The 16,176-nt window shown below is 29.4% G+C and overlaps 1 protein-coding gene across 6 annotated transcripts in view; it reads right to left on the bottom strand.

The window, feature by feature from the left end:
- Nucleotides 1-16,176, bottom strand: part of CASK (peripheral plasma membrane protein CASK) — a 169,118-nt gene that overhangs the window by 76,063 nt on the left and 76,879 nt on the right. The gene's annotated exons all lie outside the window — the stretch shown is intronic.

Here is a 16,176-nt window from a genome sequence, read left to right on the forward strand (position 1 = left end):
ATAAAAATTAACCATATACATACATATGTACATATGTACATTAGAGGTGCCCTTAACAAATAGATTTGCTTTGCATGGGCCTTATTTTGTTCATTAGTAGCTGAAACTAACTACTGCAAAATTAAGTGCAATCGGATAACTAGAACACGTGCCGGAAATCGATTGAAAGTTGCAGAATTGGGTAAATAATGGCACTTTTTTCGATATCTTAAAAAAATTTTCCTATTTAAGTACTGTTTTTTAAACATTTTCTGCAAACGTAAGCTTGTAGAGAAAATTATCTTTCTAACAAGGTATAAAACATGAACATCGAGTTAAAAATTACAAATATTGAACAAAAAGTAACACAACATTTGCCATTGCGTGGAGCTAGGGCCATAATTTGATTGTAATCCTAATGTATATACATACATATGTATATGCCTACTATATATTAATAAAACCAAAGTACTGGGTACATACATTTCACAAATATCTACGTATCCACAATGTACATATCGTCACCTAAAATGTAAAATAACGTAACATCACTTTTCATAAGTGAAAACTACTTGAGATATTGAAACAAAATTTTCAAATCTGATTTACAATGACACTAGAAATATATTTTATAAAAAAACCTAATATTTTCAAAGCACACTATAAGATATGTGGCTTACGTTTTTTTGAATTGTTATTTTCTGAAAGAAAAAAACGTATAAAATAATATATAAAATTTTATGAAAAAATAAAAACTTAAATAAAAATATTTTTTTTCATTTCAAATAAAAGCAGATTATATGTACATTTTTAAATTTTTGATGTTGTTTCTATTTTAATTACTAACAACTACTTTTTTAAACTAAAAAAAATACTTCATTAAATTTTCATTCAAAAACAAGTAAGAAAGTATGGTCGGTCAAGCCCGACCATATAATACCCTACACCAAGTAAATGAGCAAAAAGATTATTCTTTTAAAATATCAATAATTTATATTCGTAAGTGATTTTCGAAATGGGCCTTATATGGGAAATTAGGTCGTGTGATTTATGTCTATATGAAAGTTATTTATGGTGAATTTGGTGTATATACCGACATTTTTAAGAGATTTATGCACTTTAAAGTGATTTTCGGAAGCGGGTATATGGGAGCTATGACTAATTATGGACCGATCGTAACAAAATTTGGTGACATGAATTTTGTAACGATCTGTCCATAATTATATAAAACTTGTATAAAACTTATTTGGAGCGAAATTTGTGTAGATACATATATAAATTAAACATTTATGACCGATAAAGTACAATTTCGAGAGGACATTTGTATGGGGGCTAGGTGAAATAATGGACCGATTTCAGCCAGTTTCAATAGGCATGGTCCTTGGGTCCTTGAAAAAATTATATGTACCAAATTTTATCGAAATATCTTCAAAATTGCGACCTGTACTCTGAGCACAAGGTTTACATGGACATCCAGCCAACCAGCCAGCCAGACGGACGGACATATTTTAATCGACTCGGAAAGTGATTCTAAGTCGATCGGTATACTTTACGGTGGGTGTTAGACCAATATTTTTTGGCGTACAAACATCTGCACAAACGCATTATGCCCTCCCCACAATAAAATTAGGATACTACCTAAAATAAGGGAAAAACAATTTATTAATTAATTACTCAAAGCGTATACATACGTTATTTTGTTTAAGAAAATCATGTACTGGATGATACTTTAGTTTCAATTTTGGTTATAACTTGGTTATTTTTGATAGTAAAAGTTTAAAATTTTGTACACATATCGATGGCTTAATATAAAAAAGGCGTAACTAATTTTTTATTTTCAAAAATTTCAATGAAAAAATAATTATATTAAATAACTTTATTAAAATAAAAAAAAAAAAAATTTTAAATAAGAAATAAAATGTGATGTCTCTTCTTATTAAAAATTGCATTTAATCTTTTTTTGTGTCTAAAATTTGATGGATTTTATTAATTTTTTTCCTTCTCCTATCTCCGATATGTAATATGATGTATGTAGTGAATCGTAATCAATAATAAAATCAATTTAAAATTTTTTGATGATACGATGTTTTGCATTTTAGGTGACGTTTGTATATCGTCATATTTGTATTTAGTTTGTTTCTAAACAAATAATTTACTGTTCAATCACGTAAAATAGGAATAAATTATAAACGGACTGAAAAACTCACAATTGCACTTTGATAATAATCTCCTAGTTACCAAAACACTTGAGAGTATAACATACTCGTCTAACAAAGAAATGAAATAAAATGAAATGAAAAGGAAAGAAAAGAACAAAACTATAGAAGAAGAGCAGATGTTGAATAAAAACGATAAATTGAAATTATAGATACTCGTGTCAAAAGGCAAAAAATTGCAAAATGAAAAACAAAAGAAATTCATATTACTCACTATGGTTCTTCAAGTAGTATTACACAAATATATACTATGTATGTATGTATGTATGTATTTATGTACATATGTACAGTAGCGAGCATAAAAAATGCAACACATGCAATGTGATTTTCAACAAAATTCAAAATTCTTAATTATATCTAAATTTTTATAACGGAATAGGAGTATAGCGTTTTTTGGATAAAATGTTTATCCTTTTGAATTTTGATGTCCTTAAATTAGTTTGTATTAAAAGTAAATGATGGTAATGCAAAACTGTTATAGTTTTTAGCAATTTTTTATAATTATTTTTTTCAAAATTTTTAAAATTAAGTAAATTTCCGTAGAGTTGCATTTTTTTGCTCGCTCAATTTTACCACTGTTTTTACTAAACATTTTATAATTATCCTTTCGTACAAAAATATTGGACAAAATGTCATACAATAATTGCCAATGATCAATAAGAATATAAAAACAGCAGATATGGATATTTGGCTACATTTTTGAGCAAAATCACTGCTGTTGAAAATCACATTGCATGGCGTTGCATTTTTTATGCTCGCTACTGTTCATACAGTGACGGACATTACAATAGAATCACTACATATGAATTCGATTAAAGCGGTAAAACTACAAAATTTGATTTCAAAATTTAAAATTTGTTCATTATATATTAATGCTCATAACGTAAACAATAAATAGAAAAAAATAAAATAAAAAATAACACATTCTTATGTTAAAAACGATGTCAAATCTAAAAGACTAAATAAAATATGCGACATTCAAATAGAATCAATCAGTCTTAAAATGATTAAAAATAAAAAATCATCATAAGAATTCGTTGTTTTCTTAATATTTTGTTGCATATCAATTATTTCTAATAACAGCATCAAATCTTTTGGGGATTGAATTTAACAAACTTTCGCATGTAGATCGGGAAATTGCATACCATATTTCTTGAATTTTCTGCCAAAGTTCTTCCTTGTTTTTAAATTTTTCAGGTCCGAGTTTGTCTTTTACTATTTTCCATAGGATTTAATTCTGGTTATTGAGACGGCCATTCCCTAACATGAATTTTGTTATATAAAAATCATTTTTTGTCAAGACCTGACGTGTGCTTTGGGTCATTATCTTGCTGGAAGAGCCATTTTAAGGGCATATTCCATTCTGCATGTGGCTTTATAACATTCTCCAAAATATTTACATACAAGTGCTTATCCATATTTTCTTTAATCCAATAAATTGGACCAACGTAATTCCACATATAATAATATTTCCCCAACCATGTTTAAACGTTTTAGGTTTTTGCCATTTTTTGAACGTCTAACCCATGTCTTATCATCACTACCAATTAAATTAATGGTCGTTTCGTGCGTCCACAACACATTATGCCACTTTTTTATATTTTCTGGCCCACAGCAATCCTTATGATTGCTCCTGGTTTTAAATGAAATATTGGTAGTGATTCTATTGTAATGTCCGTCACTGTATGTACTACACCTACACACTCGCAAGCTTTAAAACATTAACCATTACCCAGCAGTTTGAAAAAGTGTCAATTGGAAACTTTACACTAGCTGTCTTAAGTTTTTGAAAATAAATTCAAGTAAAATACAATCCTCTTAAATATACTACTTCGATGAACACATTTAATGCTGAATGTGGCCGTACTGTACTGACGATGCAGAAAATGCAAAAGTAGACCCACAAGCCATTCTTAAGAACAAATAGAGAGCAGAACAAGTACGAGCTCTGTGGTGATTAGCGGATTTCTCTAAAAATTTTATTTTTTTTTTTGTTTTGTTATGTTATGCAGAGTGTGTCAATCAATCGGCCACCTGCAATGACATACCCATGTTAAATTCACCAGTCAGTAACGTTATTCGTGGGTTGGAAATTCACTAGTCGTAGATCGCAGTTGCTAGCTAATTCAAGGTGGAGGAACTAGTTCAATGAACTGCAGGGTATTTAATGTAATGTGCTAATGTGTGTGAGATGAGAAGGTACTCATAGCTGGGATAGTGCTGAGTTAAGAGAAATGGGCAGATGATGAACCTCATTTTCATTATCCTGTCGAGGAAAATAAAAACGCACAAACACCCAAAAGTACTTTCAACTAACACATCCATAAATACGTGCATATACGTATATATGTATGTATATATAGATGTGTGTACTCGAACATCCATACAACTTACACAGTGTGTTAGAACTTAATGTAAGTAAACAGCATCATAGAGAAGGATGCCTTTTATATGCTTCCATTTTAGGGAGAGTAATATGTATGTATGTATGTAATTTGAAGAACCCATTTGGAGCAAGGGGGTCTGGTCTATAAGGGGAAAATATATTAAAACAATTATGAATAATAAAAAAAGAAATGACAATGAACAAAGAACTACGTGTGTATGTACTAGAATTTCAACACACGAGTGCAATCATAACACTATTCAGCACGGAGAGTGGAGAGTTAGTTTGGCAGCATCGAGCAACCAACCAACATTCTACTCGAATTCCATTGATTCACGTTGTTAGAGATGTAAAATGAAAGATATGTATGGGGAGGAAATTGTTTAACTGAAAAGAGAGAGGATTTGAGACGCAACTCTGGATACACATTTTAAAAACTCCCATGAAAAAATAAAAATATACTAAATTAAAGCCAGTCATTTGTATACTTACAGCTGAAGTAAAACCTAAAGTTACAACGAAAAATAGTCAATAGCCGAGTGAGTAACACGTTCAGTATCTATTAAGAATATGTAATTACAATGATGATGACGACGATATTGCAGCCGCTGCTGTGTTTTTAATTCTGCAGTCTGTTTCTGCTGTCGATGATGTATGTATGCTGTCTGTCGTATGTTCGCGTTTTCTCTCTTTTTTTGTTTGCTTTTTTGTTAGCGAAAAATAGTTGTTGTATTTTGGATTCAATGTTATTGTGTTGTGCAAAATCAATACTCGTATAAGTATTTATTTGCAATGAAGTTGTCTCAACTTGTCCGTTGTTCTATTATCAGCAACTCTTTTAGTGGCAATACTTTTATCAGCAGTAATAAGCACATAATGAATAATATTGTTTTCGCATAATGCTGCTGCTCTATTCTCTACAACTTCTGAAATTTTTAAGTTGTAACTTATTCATGTGTATCTACATACATTTCTATATATATACATATATGTGTGTGTGTGTGTGTGTGTGTGTGTGTATATAGAGGTATATTGCTTTCAGACACTTGAAAACTGTAATAGTAAACCGAATCTAGACTCCGCAGAGATTGAACATCCCAGCAAACAATAAAAAAATAAGTACATAATATTTGTAATTGTTTTAACAACTTCATAGAGTTTAATCCGTTTAATATTTTCACTTTGTTTGATTTTGTATATTTTAAAATGTTTAATTTGCATTATACATATGGAAAACAAGTGAAAACTCAATATAACGGATTTTTCATTTTCCGTTTGTACACACACACACACACTCAAACTCAAGCACCATCAAACATGACAAATTTCATAACTTCCATAGGTTTAAGTCCGACAGTAAAAGCACATTTAATATATATATATATATGTATATGCAGATACTCGTCTGTTTGCATATATGTATATAATGTACATAAGTATGTATACATGAATGTATGTAAGTATGTATGTATGTATGTATGTATATACATACATACCTATAATAAATTTAAATTTTAAGTAATAAAGAACTATGTATATGTATATCCTTTTGTTTGAAATGGTTTTTTACATCCAAAACTGTGATTGTTGCTTTTGTATATGGTGTATAAGTGATGTTGTTGTATTGTATCTGTGAGCGTGTATACAAAGTTGATATACTGTACGTGGCAGGGAGCAACTCCTACACACACACTCACACACACACGTACACACAGATGTAAAAAAGGAATTATATGTATTTATGTATGGATGTATGTATGTATTAACAAACGAAACGAGCGACTAGTACGAAGTGAGTACAGAAATTACGGACTTCAAATACAAAAACACGACCGCAACATGCAAATTTTTTACTTTTAAAATACATACATGAAAATAACTACATCCATACATATATACATAAATGTACACATACATATATGTTAAACATTTAATTATTTTTTTATTTTATTTTTTTTTATATTTTTTATTTTTTATTCTAATTATTATCTTTTTATTTTTATAAGATTCACTTCAATTATTCACAATTAAATCATGTCTAAAATGCACTTGTACAATATACATATATAATGTATAGGGAAAAAAATAATTGTTGTACACAAACTGAAACAGTTACTTTAACGGATTATTCAAAATTATTAGGAATTTGTTGTAATTTATTTCTTTTATTTTTTTCATAGAAAATGTTTAATGTGCTACACCGTGCACAGTTGGAAAATAAATTTTATTATTATTATTATTTTTTTGTATTTAGTTGTACCCTTACCAGCCAAGGGCTCGCGTTATACTGCCACAGTTTAGTTGCACAAGGTGAGCCAATATAGATATATAGATTCATTCCTTTACACCGCAGTCAGAAAATTTCGTAACATGTTCATCACACTCACTTAACTCATGCTGAATGCAGATAAAGCGAGCATATTAATCTGCATTTCATTGATACATTAGTTAATAAAGACGCTTGTGTCAAAAAAGGACAACAATATTACTGTACAAATCCTGAAAAGTGAGTGAGTGGGTGGTGGATGCTGTTGTTTTTCTGATGCAGAGCTGATGCTGATTCTGCACTCAATTCTCGTATGGTTTCAATCCTAAATCTCAAATATTTTCTTAAAGCATGCGCTTTAAGACATATAGTTTCGATAAAGTACCATTTCTGCAGACACTGTCTTTACTACCAGACTTGACGACTCTATCACTTAAGAGCTAGAATAACAAAAATGTCACTACTATTGGCACACTTGAAAATAACTTTCATCCGTGTAAGACAATACAGTGCAATACATTTGTTGAAATCTATTATACATCCACACATGTACGTAGGTCGATATTTCAATCAGAAGAAGAAAATTTGTCACATATAATATTTATTTATGTCACGGCCACATTCATTTGTTTGCTTAAGAGATGATTTGTGTACTTGATTTAATTAATTTTAGAATTAAACAAAAAAAATAATAATATTATAAATAACAGACTCTAATTTGCCCGGTAAATCAAAGACGATTTTTTAATAAATGTGCCCTTCGTATGCACGAAGTAAGAGTACTTCAAACGTAATAAGTAGTGAGATAGAAAAAAATATTAACATACATAAATGTTAATAAAAAAGAAACCACTAAACTTACAGTTTTGATTTTTTTATTTGATTGAAATTATTATTACAACTTACAAAAAATATTATTTTTATAGTTGTAATCAATAGTGATGAATTTATGAACCTTTTCCGGAAACCCTTCCATTAAGGTTTTTATAGTGCTTTATGTCACTTTGTTCGAACAGGTAGACCATCTCCGTTTAAAATATACCATACTTTTGGACACCTTTTTCTCTTTTAACAAGAGCCCAATATTTCTTCACTGCCCTTAGCTCCAGGCAGTTTTGAGGATTTGCCTCTTGGTACAAATACCGCATTATTGATTTTATACCACTTAAGACCTTGTTTACCATGGTGACAGGATGCCAAATCAGGCAAAAAATAAGAATCCTTTTTTGTAAACATTCCTTGATGTAAATTTCGTATTTATAGAGCCCTTTGTAACAAATGTTTGGCGGCTTTTGCCGCAGCAACCAATCTAAACTTTTCTACAACATTCCCTCTAGCATCAGCAACATACAAATATTGACCCGGAAGTTGGGAAAATTTGCCAGAACATACGTTTCGTCATCCATTATGCAGCAGGTAAATTTTTTTATAAAACTTTACTTCAATTTCCGTGGGAACTTTTTGAGCCTTGTATGTTTTTAAACCTGTATTAGTTTTAACTTTAAACATTGAAAACAGTTTGACGGAAGATCTTTGATTGTTTGGCCAAATTTTTGTAGGACCAAGTTGGGTTTTGTAGAAAATATTTAATAATTTCAGTACGAACTTTTTTCTCGTCACTCATTTTAATCAGATTAAAACAACTAATGTACATAACCCAGACCAGTCTTGCCAATTTATCCCTTTTCAATCTTGTTTAGCCACTAAAAAATTCATTTAGCCTTTAGGCATTTTTTTAGCCTTTTTTATATTCATTTAGCCATTTTTATGGATAAATTAAAACTTATATATTTACTAGGGTATTTTGAAACGGTCGTCGAAAGTGATGTTGAGGATGATATTTATAATGATTACATTGAAATTGATGAAGGCCATGATCTTAAAATATATTATATGTATATTAGGGTGGCCCCAAAATTTAAGTTGCGGATGTTCCCACCTAAAATGAAAATTTGATTCATTCTAAGACTACGTTTTGAATTTTTTTCGTCCTGGGGTCAATATTTGGCGAGCTGGATCGAAGGATAAAAAGGTCCTTTTTTGAAGTTTTTTACATTTTTTTCATATTTCTTCCAAAGGAAGTATATGTAAATTTGGTATCATATGAAAGGTCTTTGAGAGACGCATTCAATTGGTTAAAAGAAATTTTTAATTAAAAAATTTTAAAAATTTTCGACAAAATTTTAGTTTTTTTTAATTTTTTCATAGAATTTATTCAAATACATAGATGAAATTTCTTGATCATAAACATCATGTAATTTCACCGAAATGGTTTTTCTCGTTTTTTAAAATTCAGTCCAGTTCAATGTTTATTCAAATTTATTTAAACCCAATTTCATCCCTATCTGTTAAGCAGTTTTTCACATGTTACTTAAAATTAACAACAACATTCCAAAGGAATAACATTAAAATAATCATTATAGCGCTATGTATAGCAAATGTTTTAGCTTAAATTTAAATATTCGCAGTGTAACAAAAGAAAAGTATAAGAATTTATACATCGATGGAAAGCTTATAAAATTTGAGTTATTTTGATGCCCATACATATACTATGAATTGAGTACAGAGATTGTCAGATACGGATGAAATTAGGTTTAAACAAATTTGAATAAACATTGAATTGGATTGAATTTTAAAAAACGAGAAAAACCATTTCGGTGAAATTACATGATGTTTATGATCAAGAAATTTCATCTATGTATTTGAATAAATTCTATGAAAAAATTAAAAAAAACTAAAATTTTGTCGAAAATTTTTAAAATTTTTTAATTAAAAATTTTTTTTTTTAAATTTCTTTTAACCAATTGAATGCGTCTCTCAAAGACCTTTCATATGATAACAAATTTACATATACTTCCTTTGGAAGAAATATGGAAAAAATGTAAAAAACCTCAAAAAAGGACCTTTTTATCCTTTGATCCAGCTCGCCAAATATTGACCCCAGGACGAAAAAATTTCAAAACGTAGTCTTAGAATGAATCAAATTTTCATTTTAGGCGGGAACATCGATACCTTATTTTTTCTCCATACAAACGGGGCAACCCTAATGTATATATGTATGTGATGTTATTAACAGCGTACGTAAGTGTTCCAAAATTTTTAATAAATCGAATGATAAACACAAATATTGCAAACTAATGTTTTGTTGCAAGAAAAGCATGGAGTTCGTCTTATACATGATTTTGAATATCTTTGTCTAACATGGAAATAAACTTTTTGCGTATTTGTAAATGCGTCAATCATGCACTGCCTGACTTCAAATTATCCACGTTCACTGACAATAATATCAAACTTTGGACTGATTCCCTTTATTGTGTAATTCCCCAAGACCATTTTAATAAGCAAAGATTCGGCAACGTTGATAGACCTTGATTTATAATACAATTTGTTATAAATAATTTAGAAATAGTGAATAATTAATTTACTAAAGAATTAGTTACTCAATTTAAAACCCGAATTAATGAACGACATAAAAAAGTTCTTAATACGTTTATATTGTATTTGAATTCAGGATTATGTCCAACTAGCTCAAATTTTTTAAAGCATAGCTCCAAAACGGAAAAAGGGGTTTGCTAGTCAATTGTTTTGTAGATTGTTCGGGAGTTAATCTGATGAGAATATTTCTGTTGAAAATTTAATGATGGACTTTGTGTTCGAATGTTTTTTAACATTATCAATACTTGAATTGTTAACTTTAATACAAATTTAAACTAAAATGTCACAAATAATATAGAGAAAATCAGCGCTATTTAATTAAAATTAAATAACGCTGATTGTTATAAAATTATATATAGGGTTAAAAGAACTCTTTCAATGTATTTTGTATCCTTAAAAGTTACGTCCCTCTAAAATTAAAATTTTACGTGAATATAGTACTTTAAACAATATTTTATAATACCTTACAAAGGCCATTTATACCGTTTTTAAAGACTACAATCCAATCAATGTATAAAAAAAAATTCAGTCATTATCGACAATAGTTTAGCTATGATCATTTGAATCTGATCAAACATAAAAAATTAACTTTTTTCTAAAATTAAATTAAATATTTTGGCTACCTTGTTTTGATATGTTTACTAATTAATGGCAGTAATGGCAAATTTTTTGTTTTGAACAATGAAAATCAATTCTGTCCGACGACGTGTATAATTTTTAGAATATTATTTTTTCTGCACAACTTGAGAGACATATTATTAGCCATATTCGAAGATTTCGAAGTTATCATAAAAGATTACTTTAAAATTTGGCTTGCAAGCCAGGCGATAAATACTAGGTTTTAAAAACATCGGCATATGATATACATACGTGTGGCCACATACTGCGTTATTTTAAAGTTAAGCCTAGTATTCTGTTCATATCTGCGAAAAACTATGGTTTTTCATGCGAAAAATTTTACATGCTGTTTGACAGCTAGCTGTTCGTTCGAAAGAAGTGCTGCGTATGTTATTTCGTGTGGAAAAATAAGGTTGCCAGATGTATTTCACATGTTTTCCACAATAAAAACAGAGTACTGCTTTTGCGAAATTATTTCGCATATATTTCATTCCAAATATTTTATATGTAGTTTGACAGCATTTCGCACGAAATTTTGAACAGAGTACCTAGCTTTAGGGATCAAATGTAACATTCTGAGTTGTTTTTTGTTTAAATGTATGTGCTTTTTAATTTAAAAATGTTAGCCACTTTAGCCTTTTTTCCCAAGTAGGTCTTCAAAAAAAACATGCTTGCTATTTATCTCTTATACTTTCCGAGTTATAGGCATTTCAATTTTAAAATTTTGTCATAGCTTGGTCCGCTTTTTCAAAAATATGAGTCGTACTTTGGACCGAATGGACTCGAATTTTTTTTGTTAGTTAGACAACTAAATTACGAATAACATACAAAATATTTCAGAGCAATATCGTTTATGGATCCAAAAATAAACGATTTTCAATTTAAATATTCAAAAAATAGTTGACTTTTGCTGTTTTTTGGGCGAAAAGGTGAATTAACTCTTTATTAATTAAAAAAAACTTCATTAAGAACATATAACAATTTTATGTTGTTCTGAAAGATATCTTTACGGAGAACATTTTGATATAAATAACATGTCCTATTCTTAGAATATGTCGCCCCTACGCCCTCCGGAATTTGACCTATTTTTTATCAAAAATTCAACTTTGGGCGGCCACATGTTCTAAAATCCCAAAGCTGGGATCAGAAAACAAAAAGCAGCTTTGGTTACCTTGATGTGTTCCCTATTTATCGTAAAATGTAAAAATACCATTTTTGGGATTTTCGCTCCATTTTTTAGGAATAGAATGACAAACATAAAAAACGTTAAAAATTTCATTGAGTTTCGTTAATAAATAAAGATTTTATTACATATTTTATTTATTTATTTATTTATTTATTTATTTCAAACAGTAATATAAAAAGCCTCTTAAGGCCAATAAACTTATATTACAAAGATATACTCCTGAATAATAAATAACAATTCAAAGAATAATTAGTTTACACAACATTTAATCTTACTGGTTCCCAAACCTAAAAAAGTAAAAGTTAGATGAAAGAGTTTTTGCAAATACATATTCATTGAGTTTCTAAAACTAAAATTTATGTATATCAAAATTTTAATAGGATTGCAAATATTAGGAACAATTTGATCCTCATTTATTCCGAGCTATATTGTTTTGTTTAGATAAGTTAAGTTTTGGTCTTACAAAAAATATTTCAAGCCAATATCTCGATTAGATTCAAAAATTGTTTATGCATATGGGAGTTAGAAAATGAGAAAAGCACCTTCAAAATATATTTTTGTGACTTTAAATTACTAAAGTCTTCTTCTTTGTTTTCTATAACAACTCTCACTTAAAACAGAGCGAAATCAATACAGTTTAATTGTTTCTCTTATTTATTTACAACAACAAATTGGCATTGCTTTGTTTACTTTTTAGCTTAAGGTTCACATGTACACGTTTTTGCATATGTGTTAGTAATATTTTTAAACGCTTATAACTCCTAAAAAACTGAGCCGATTTCAATAAAATATGTATTCTGCACTTCTGTGAATAAATCCCTTTAAAATGGTATATTTCTTGCCCAAATTGAATGTATAATGTGAGCGTAAAAGGGGTCTAAAGAAATCGACTTGCCTATTAATATTATGATGATGATTCTTTAAAGCTAACAGTTTGCTATTAATGCTGAACAGCTAAGCCGTCGACTTCAAAATACGACCAGTAATAAAGCATTTCAACTCGGCATTTGAAAAAACTTTGACCCAAGGCAAATAATTCTCAGTCTATAGACGAGCATATGGTTAAATTTAATGAAAGCTGGGGAGTCGTTACGAGTTTAAATTGGTTATTTATATAAAACTGATATACACACTGCCAAAAAGGCACATAGAGAGGTTAACATTGGCGAATCCGTGGTTCAAGATATGACAGCAGACCTAGAAAATGTTATATTTTGATAACATTTCCAATAATCCAATATTATTATATAAACTTATGATTAATCGAAGAACAGATTTAATGTTCGTGTGTTTATTGATGGATGTAACTGGACATTATTTAAACATATTTACCATATTTACCTTGGGAATATATACCTGATTCATCTTGTTATTCTCCAATAAATATAAACAATTTCATCGAAGAACAACATTTCGGATTTATGTCTTTTTCAAATAAATGGAGTATTAAATGACTCTAATAAACTGCTTGATTTGGTATTCGTAAATTAACCTAAACAAACTGGATTGCTGAATGATTACACTAAATATTATCTATACCGTGCTAAATATAATTTACTCAATCTTCACCTTTATAAAAATTATTTAAATATGATGAAACTAAACTTTAAACGTGACCCTAAAACATTTTATAAATTTGTTAACTCGAAAAGAAATTCAGTCGGATTTCCATCATTAAAGAAATACCTTGCAACCGAGACTTCCAATCATATGGAAATAAGTAATTTTTTTGCGGATTTTCTGCTTCAACTTACTCTAATGCTGAATATGATACATCAAACACTTATCCATTTTATATCCAAGAACAACAACCCATTTCATTTCCATTTATCACTACTGCCGATATGACCACTCTATTAATCAAACTAAAACCATATTTCTACAGTGGACCTGATGGTATTCCTAGCTGCCTTCTTACACAGACAAAACTATTTCTTAAACCGTTTCAATTCAAATATATATCACATATTGAATAGGGTTCTATAGCTGAAACAAAAAGTCGACTTTTCGACCTTTCGACTTTTTCCGTTTTTTAAATTTGTTTATGTAAGGTGTGCTATCTGATTTATCACAACTGTACGTACAGTCAATCACTAAAATAAGTATACAGTACAACTTTTTTAAAACAAAATTAATGTGCAATACTACTGTGTACTTATTTTAGTGATTGACTGTATGTACGTACGTATGTATGTATGTATGTAATCTATATAACCAGGACGAGTAAAAACAAACAAGACCCACATTTTATCTGATACAACAAAATACAAGCATTCCAACATTTGCTTAATGTAATTTCATGCTGGCCAACTCATGACACACAAAAGTTGCACACAATTTTGATTTGTTTACTTTGCAGGTGGATAACTGATGATGATGGCGCTGGATGTGTGTTTCATTTTCTATATTTATTTTAATTGCAATGTTAATACTGATGTATGTACGTTAGGGTGGCCCTTAATAAACGAAAGTTGGATTTTGGCCATTCTCACCCCCCAGTTTGGTGAACATTAGTAAAAAAAATCATCCTGAAAAAATGTTAGGTAAATAGGTTGGGGTTACGACGCACAATGGTTGAAGAGTGGCCGAAATTAATTTTTTTCATGTTCGCCGATTTGGATAATTTTTTGGTAATTTGTTGTCAGATATCTGAATATTATGATTCCGTAATATTAGGCTGATATATTTATTATTTGTTTGGACAGTCACGATCGAAGTTCATATATGTTCGCTTGTTTGAAATGGCATGCAAATTTACTGTATATTCAATCTTTTGGTAAAATAACAGTAAACTTATCATTTGACTTTGTTGTATATTTTCGTAAATGACAATTGCTATATATGAGATTTGCATTAAAAAAAGTTGGAAAAAGTGCCATATAAAAAATTTCGTAGAACAAAATATAAACAATATCAAAATTTCAATGTTCATCAACTTCAGAGGACTGCATCTTTTTAGCGCTGTGGAGCACTGTCAGCTGCTCCTACCTGCTCCTTTCCAAAAAAAAACAGTAAAAACTATAAAGTGATATAGTGATAAAGTAACAAAACATGAATTTTCGTTCATGCATGTTGTTGTTGCCATAATTCTTTAGTTGTAGGAAGGAGAAATTTATCTCCTTTCCTGGGTGTTTTGTTATTTTATTATTTTTTATAATTAAATTATTAAGTAAACCCAAACCAGTCTATCAACGTCAAAGCTGGGTAATACTTTTTATTTATTTATTTGTTTAAAGGGACAAATCGGACTATTAATGTCTTAATCTGTCCTCTTTAGTATTATTTTTTATTACAAAAATCTTATTACAAAAAATTGGAGTACGATAATGATGTTAAAAAACTATTAAAGACTATGCTTAAATTACTTATTCATGTTTTTGTTATGTGAGATGGGCGGATCAGGTATATATTTTCAGGAGCCCATTCTACAACTATAATATTTATTTTTTGAGAAAATTGAGTTGATGCATTCAAAATCAAGGGAGTTATGAAACTTTATCAATACAAGTTGTGGAAGTGGGCGTAAAGTGTGCGTAAAAGTGGGCGGTTATTTTTCAAATTTCACACAAATGATTCTGAGTGTTTAAAAATGCTATGTGCCAAAAATCAATGCCGTAGGTCAAAATTTAATTTTCACTTTGTATTTTGATTTTTCAATTTTTCCTTGATTCAAACAAAAAATGCCTATGTGTTAAGTTTCATTGTCCTTGGACAACTTCTTCTATTTTTAGCCGCTCGTTGTATGAACTTCAACCAATGTGCGACGTGACGCAAGCCCTCTGAAGTTTTGAGATGCATTTACAAGGGGAAAAAATGCATTTTTTTCAGTTTTTTTAAAAATTTTGCCATTATAAAATTACTTTTGCAACATTAACACATTTTGATAAATATTAGAATAAAAGCTAATTTTTACTTAAAATATATCTATATTTACTTGTATATGAGTTTTTGTCTTCGTAGGATACCGTTAACCTATTCGCAGGTATGACCAAAAAAAATAGTAAAATTGGGAAACGTTAAACCTTAAACCGTGAAGGTCAAATGTCAAATTTTTCAATATTTGGAGTTTCTAATTTAAAGATATTGAAAT

Source organism: Calliphora vicina, chromosome 1 (assembly GCF_958450345.1).
Source record: "Calliphora vicina chromosome 1, idCalVici1.1, whole genome shotgun sequence".
Classification (NCBI taxonomy): Eukaryota; Metazoa; Arthropoda; class Insecta; order Diptera; family Calliphoridae; genus Calliphora; species Calliphora vicina.